The sequence below is a fragment of the Manis pentadactyla genome, chromosome 16 (genome assembly GCF_030020395.1).
Source record: "Manis pentadactyla isolate mManPen7 chromosome 16, mManPen7.hap1, whole genome shotgun sequence".
Lineage (NCBI taxonomy): Eukaryota > Metazoa > Chordata > Mammalia > Pholidota > Manidae > Manis > Manis pentadactyla.
Window position 1 is genome coordinate 23,703,271 of NC_080034.1, and position 7,695 is coordinate 23,710,965.

The following is a 7,695-nucleotide window of genomic DNA, read 5'->3' on the forward strand; positions in this document are numbered from 1 at the left end:
CCACATAAGAGGCTCATAGACAGGGCACTGCACTGCTGTAAATATGTGCCCCATTTGGCCATTGTAGGCATCTGTGCCATGCCACTCCATGGCCTTTGGGTCCAGTTTCTTACCCTCCCTGAGATGGGATTGGTGATTATTACCTTGGTTGGAGCTGTTCTGGCAATGGGCTCTGTAGCTGGCAAGGTGTGCTACACAGCAGCCAGTTGCTTCTCTATCAATGTGTACTAGACCTCTGCTCCTTTCTATAGTTGTAATCAGAATCCAATAGTTTTGTGTGTCTATTCAAGCCGCTGCCAAGGACCCCATCCATAATTATCTTCAGTTATATGAGCATCTAGCTCACAGGGCCTTGATGAGTCCATTACATTAAAGGCCTATATGGCCTCGACTGCCTGCTTGGCAGTAATAAAAGCAGCTGCATATGTCTCATCCCAGTCCCAAATGATTCCCTTTCATACCAATCAGTATAAGGGCTCCACAATTTGTGCCAAGTGTGGTATAAACACTCTCCAGTAGCCCAAAAGACCCAAAACTCTTGTAAGATTGCCACAGTGGTAGGGGTAGGGAAAGCCTGGGCCTTGTCTATGACTGCTTCTGGGATAACTTTAGTTTTACCCAACCAGACAACCCCCAAGAACTTTACAGATAAACCAGGTCCCTGAACCTTGGTGCTGTTCACAGCCCATTCTTTTTCCTGTAGATGTTGCAACAGTCTAGGAACTGCTCCTTCTAAATATGCAAGGGAATCAGATGTTAGCATGATATCAACAATGTAGTGATACAACCACACTGTTTGCTGTTTCTTCCATGTGGCCAAGTCCTGAGCTACAAGTCTTTGACATATGGTGGGACTGTGGAGGTATCCCTATGGAAGGACAGTGAATGTCCACTGCCGGCCTTCCCACGTGAAGGCAATCTGTTCCTGACTTCCCTGTGCTATGTCAATAGAGATGAAAGCATTAGCAAGGTCCACAACATAATGATACATTCCTAGTTCATGACTGAGTCTGTCCATAAGGGCCACTATAGAGGGGACAGCAGCATGCAAAGGGGGTGTGACTTCATTCAATTCCCTGTATTCCTCAGTCATGTGCCAGGAGCCATCTGGCTTTTTCACTGGCCACACTGGGGAATTAAAAGGACTATGAGTGGGCTTTATAATGCCCACCTTCTCCAACTCCTGTAGAGTTTCTCCAATTTCCTTGTGCCCCCCCAGGCAATTTATGCTGCTTAGTATTTGTCACCCACCGGCAGAGCTACAAGTGGGTGCTTAGCATGTCCACTCAGAACTGCCTTTACCCCATGTATACTCAGTCTGAACTCACCTGCAGTGCTCTGTAACCACAGGCCCTGCAGGATATCTACCATCAAAATTTATTCAGGGATGGGAGAAATGTACACAGTATACTTCTTTGGGGGTAAACACCCTATCCCCACTGGGGTTTGGGCTTTCTTCACTCTAATTGTCTTATCTCAATAGCCATCTATCAGAGCAGGGGTCCCAGGAAAACACTCAGGGTTGCCAACCTCCCCCATATCTGCTAAAGTATGAGTCTCACTTATGGGTTGCCCTATACGAGGGGCAAGAATGGTCAGTAGGGACCCAAAGAGAGATGGGGAAGCTGTATGGAGCACTCATTCCTACAGTGAATAACTCCTCGTCGAGGCCTTGGGAGGCCATATTATAGATAATATTTTTCATGCCCAACTCCCATAACACCTGCTGGAGTTCTGCATATGTTTTCCAGCTAGTGGTTAAGTATGGTAAATCATCCTAATTAGGCCAAACTGCCCTGATGGCTGCTGTCAGCCAATCCAGAAGGGCCTGATTCCCTGAGGTGTGACAGGCACTTTGAAACAGTTGCCGGAGAGAAGGGTGAGTCATCAGGGAGGCCAGTCTATCCATTTCAGAACCCGATATAGCAATGTTTTCCACCCCCACTGCCAAAGGCACAAAAGCAATGTAGCCAGTTTCCAATAGCTTCTGTCGAAACTAGATGCTCATGTCCATTAGCTCATCCTAGAGATTGGAGCAAGCACGGAGTGCTCCACAACCTGGGGAGGGGGCTACTCTTCTCCCTGAGCTGCCTGTGGGTGCTGTGTTTTTCTTTTCTTAATTATAACAGAGCGGGTCTTTAATATGGGAGGGGCTGGTGCCTCCGGTGGTGACCTCAGCTCCAATCCCTCATCTTCCCCTGTTGTCTCCTCTACCTTCTCTGGGGCTGAAGGTACAGCTCCTTCCTCCCTTTCCCCACAGCCTCCTGCAACATGGACTCTCCTGCAGCTCCTCCCTTGCTGCTAACATATCTTCCAGGAGTGCAACCTGTCTTCTCAATAACTGTCTCTCTTTCTTAAGTACATTGCATAGGTCATTGCCTAGCTTTTCCAGGTGACATCAAAGTGTGTCTCCAGTCTTCTATCTCATGGAGGGCTAATTCCACAGCTTCCAGGGTCTCCACCCTTCCCCAATTCTAGGTAAGGCCCCACCCCTCTAGGAGGTGCTTTACCCTAGACCAGTTCCACACTAGGGGCTCTCCAGTTGGAAACCCCAGAGATAGAGGGCTCCTGGATGAAGCAGCATTCTCTACTGCAGCAGCCACTGGGGCCTTCCCACCATCCAAAGGGGGAGGTTCTGGGTGTATCCCCACCATCTTTAGGGGCTGCTCACCCAAGCATCACACCCATGAAGACAGATTTCCGATTCAGAGGTCCTGCCAACTACCACCAGGTGAAACTCCTGGGGGAAAATATGTTCTCATCCCAGGGCAAATAACCTTTGAAGCAGAAATCAGTCAAAGAAAGAAATAAAGTGGGAGAAACCCATTTATTGCTTGTAATAAGTCATCTCCTGTTTGCCTATGCATCTCACAATCTGGCTGCCAAAGGATCCCAAAAATTCCTCCCCAGTCCAGGTGCCGGCGTCCTCCCCAGTCACTTTGTAATCACCTATTGATACAGAGATGGACTACTTCTCTCCACCCCCTTGGAAACACCAATCAATATGGAGATGCACTAAGGCCAGGCAAGAGATTCTGGAAATATTGCAATTTTATCCACACCCACCCTCTCATTTGTAGAGTCTATAGTCTAAGAGAGAAGACAGAAAATTAAATGACAATTTTAAAATAAAGCATAGGGTGGGTTATATTAATGAAGTACAGGGTATTATGAGAGTAAATATAGGTCAATCTGTAGCCATGGAGCAAATGATCAACATAAATGCAAGGGAAGACTGATATGTATGACAATTGTTACTTAAACCAGGGGTTTGCAAACTTTTTCTCTAATGGACCAGGTGGTAAACATTTAATGCTTTACAGGTGTAGGGGTACAGGCCACCCAAAATATGCCACATTGGCATAATGATTATTTTGAATTAAAGTTACTTAATAAACAGCCAGTGCAAAAATGACAGTCTTCTTTGTTCCCCTGAAAGCAGGAAATAAATCTCCCAAGTGAAAGGTACCTTACCAGTACCAGCAGGTAAAAAGACATCCTTGTAACCAGACAGGGAATTCAGAGCTGAGAAGGCTGTATAAACAAACCTATGTTACTCTAACTTGCTACCCAGGCTCAAATTCTGTTTAGAATTTTTTATCAACTGAAGCGCCCAAATACAAATTTTCTTTGCCCTCACAATTCCTCATAGATATATATTTCTTTGTATAAAATGTATAAAACTTAACTGGGTAGATCATTTTTTAGGCCTCAATTTTATTATTGGGCCTCCATTTGCACATAATTAAACTTTGTTTTTTCCGTGTACATCTGTCTCTTGTCAGTTTAATTCTTAGACCATTTAGGAGAACCCTGAAAGGCAGAGGAAAAATTTTTTTTACTCCCTAACACAGGCCATACGGCCTCTGTCACAGTTACTAACCTTTGCCCTTATAGTGTGAACACAGCTGTACAACATACAATGTATAAGCAAATGAGTATGGCTGTTTGTTAATAAAGTTTATATATGGACACCGAATTTTGAATTTCACCCAATTTTCCTGTTATTATTTTAATTCTTTTCAATTATTTAAAAATGTAAAATCCATTCTTAGCTATCAGGCTATAAACAAATAGCGGGCAAGATTTGGCCCACAAGCTGTATTTTGCTAATCCTGGCCTAAATAACAGATAAAAGGAAAGAGTAACTTTTAGATATGGTAAAAAGAGAACAAATACATGACAAGTTTTATTTAGTTAACCTTTACTGCACTTTATTTCTTTGACACAATTATTCTGAAGGGGATTAAAATAGTTTTGTTAGACCCCTTTTGTAGCTGAATAAATGAGCTTATCTGAAGTCCCAAAAGTAGTTACATAGTTTTTATCTTTATTGACCAGTAAATGCACTCACTGGGTAATGCAACAAATTTGTCTGGGATGATCAGCTTATTGAGAATTTTATCTTATTCTGGATATTTTTATAGATTTGGGGCACATAAAAAAGAATATCACAAACTCTGTCCTCAAAGAACTATATAAATCTGGTGGGGAATGTTCATCTATGAATAATAAAAGTATAGTGTCAAAGTAAAACATTATATATTTCAACAAATATTTATGGAACAACTTTTATGTGCTGGGTTCTATTTAAATGCTAAGGAAATAGTTGTGTAGACACACAAAGTCCTGGATGTCATAGATTTTGTATTCTCTTGGTGGGGTAACACACAATAAATAAACAAAGGAATAAATAAAATAATTTCTGCTAAGTATTATGAAGAAAATACTAATATAATACATAATGACTGTATACTGTTATATATTATGTTGTATTGAGTTATATTGAATTGTTATACTGGGTTGAGCAGTCAGGAAAGTTTTCTTTACAAATGTGGCTCTGAAACTGAAATTTGAATGAGAAGCAGGGCCTGTCATGTGTAAATCTAGGAGAAATTGTTAATAAATTTGGAGGAATAGACTGACAGCCCCTGTTGGCATAAAATAAGCAAGGAAGTAAGTCACACACATATATATATAAGATAAAAAATGTAGGCAGGGTCTGGGGGCATCTAGGAGATTTTAGCTTATGGCAAGAAGTTTTTATTTTACATTACTATAAATGGCAAAACTTGGGATAGTTATTTTTTGGATAGTTTTATTTAATTTTGAAAAGTCTACTTTTGTACTGATTAGTTTATCAAGCCTTGTTCTTGCTTTTAATAATCACTTTAATTCACTTTCACTAATTCCCTTTTAGAAACTTCCTCCAAGAGGAACTGCACATAAATATCCTAAGCATATCCCTCTTTATTTCCTCTGACCCTTATTATACAGATGTTAATTTTCTTTTGCTGAAGATTGTCTTTCTTCTTAATGTCTCATTGTCATAATTTCTTTTCTTTGACAGCTTTTATTAGGTCTGTCTTATTTGGAAAGAATGGCTATGGAAACTGCTCTTGTCTACAAAAGCTTTTTATCACTTGCGACTCTGGGTCAATCAATTGCATTTTATGTCCCTTGAAGCAATAGTTATTAATCTTTAGCATGCATCAGAATCACTAGGAGAGGTGGTTAAAACACAGATTGCTGGGCCTTACTCCCAGGTTTCCCATCCATTGCTGCCCATGGATTTGCATGGCTAAAAAATTCCCAGTTGATGCTGGCCGAGGGACCATACTTTAAATTGCACCGGCTTAGGAACCTTTCCTTGTTCAGAAGGCTTTTGATCTTAATTATATTGATATTGCCATATGCTTAGCTACTTGTTTTTCCAAATTTCCTGCCATTTGTTATCTAACATACATTCTCTTGTATTTCTTCTACTTTTAATTTCTGCAAAATTCATATTATGGCTTATTTACATAGAGAAACTTGTGAAATGTAAAATTAAATACATATGGCTCTTTGATATTACTGAAGTTCTGTAGTTGAGTTGTATGGATACAAAGAAAGCAAATGCTGCTATGACACAAAGGCATGAGCTGGAAAGACATTTAGTCTCTCTACTCTACACCCCCTCTGAGTTTAACACTACCTCCTAGACTCTTGTGGCTGCCCTATGAAATGATTAGAGTCCTTCAATTGTGGTTTGGCTGTTGATACTATTGCTAGCACATACACCAGGAACATTTGAAAAGAAGTTTATCATTCACACAAATGACTCATAGAGAGAAAAGGACGTGCACAAGCTGATCCAGGATGGCTTTAAGGAAGGGGGTGGTATGTTGGTTTTAGTTTGAACTGTGGTCAGGAGATGATATCTGTGTGTGGGTTTCGCATATGGGAATAGGGTTTTTACATGATTTGAATTTTCCTGAGGTAGAAAGAGAGAGGAAGGGAAGACTCTTATTTACTTGTCCAGATGTGGGGCAAAAAGCAAAGGTGGATAGGTGGAACTTGAGAGGTATTAGGAGTCAAACATCACAAATGAAGTTGGACTTCATTATATAGACTAATAAGGCAAAGTCCTTGCTAATCAACCTCTAATTTTTCATCTGTGTTTTAAATATTTGGTAATGCAACACAAATTAATTAATTTCAGGGTAAAATTTCACTTCTTTTAAAAAATACAGAATCTCATGAGGTCCATAAAGTAAAGCTGGAGTGCTTTAACCATGGAAAAATACATCGTTAAGTGAGCATCTTACAGAATTAAATAATGGAAGCATTGAAACAAATAGAAAGGTAACAAAAATAACATGTATTTCAAAAGAGGTTTTTTTTTTTTCTTTGAGAGGGCATCTCTCTTATTTATTGATCAAATGGTTGTTAACAACAATAAAATTCTGTATAGGGGACTCAATGCACAATCATTAATTAACCCCAAGCCTAATTCTCAACAGTCTCCAATCTTCTGAAGCATAACGAACAAGTTCTTACATGGTGAACAAATTCTTACATAGTGAGTAAGTTCTTACATGGTGAACAGTGCAAGGGCAGTCATCACAGAAACTTTTGGTTTTGATCACGCATCATGAACTATAAACAATCAGGTCAAATATGATTATTCGTTTGATTTTTATACTTGATTTATATGTGAATCTCACATTTCTCCCTTATTATTATTATTATTATATTTTTAAATAAAATGCTGAAGTGGTAGGTAGATGCAAGATAAAGGTAGAAAACATAGTTTAGTGCTGTAAGAGGGCAAATGTAGATGATCAGGTGTGTGCCTATAGACTAAGTATTAATCCAAGCTAGACAAGGGCAACAAAACATCCATGGATGCAGAAGATTTCTCTCAAAACAGGGGGGGTGGGGTTCTAAGCCTCACCTCTGTTGATCCCCAATTTCTCACCTGATGGACCTCCTGCGACTGTGCCTGTCTTAGTTTGTTCCTCCCTTGAGGAATCTTACCCGTCTCTGGCTAACCAGTCATCTTCTGGAGCCATACAGGGAAATGTAAAGTTGGTAAGTGAGAGAGAAGCAATATTCTTTGAAAAGGTTAGCTTTTTACTTCTTTGCAGATTTATGCCCTGTGGCTTCTATGCCCAGCATTTGTCTTGAGGTATCTTTACCACTTGGAAGAATTATGATACTCGGTAATTTCGATATGAGGCACAAATTCTACTTAAGGGTTGTAATTAGGAAGGAAGAAGAAAAGCTATAGAAGTAGCAGATGGAAGAAAACATGGGAAGATTGATTATTTCTTTGACATATCTTCTTGTAGAGTAACATAAGCATGTATAGGTTTTAAACTACTAATTAAATTGTGTACACACATTAACATAATAGGAATACAGCTACAT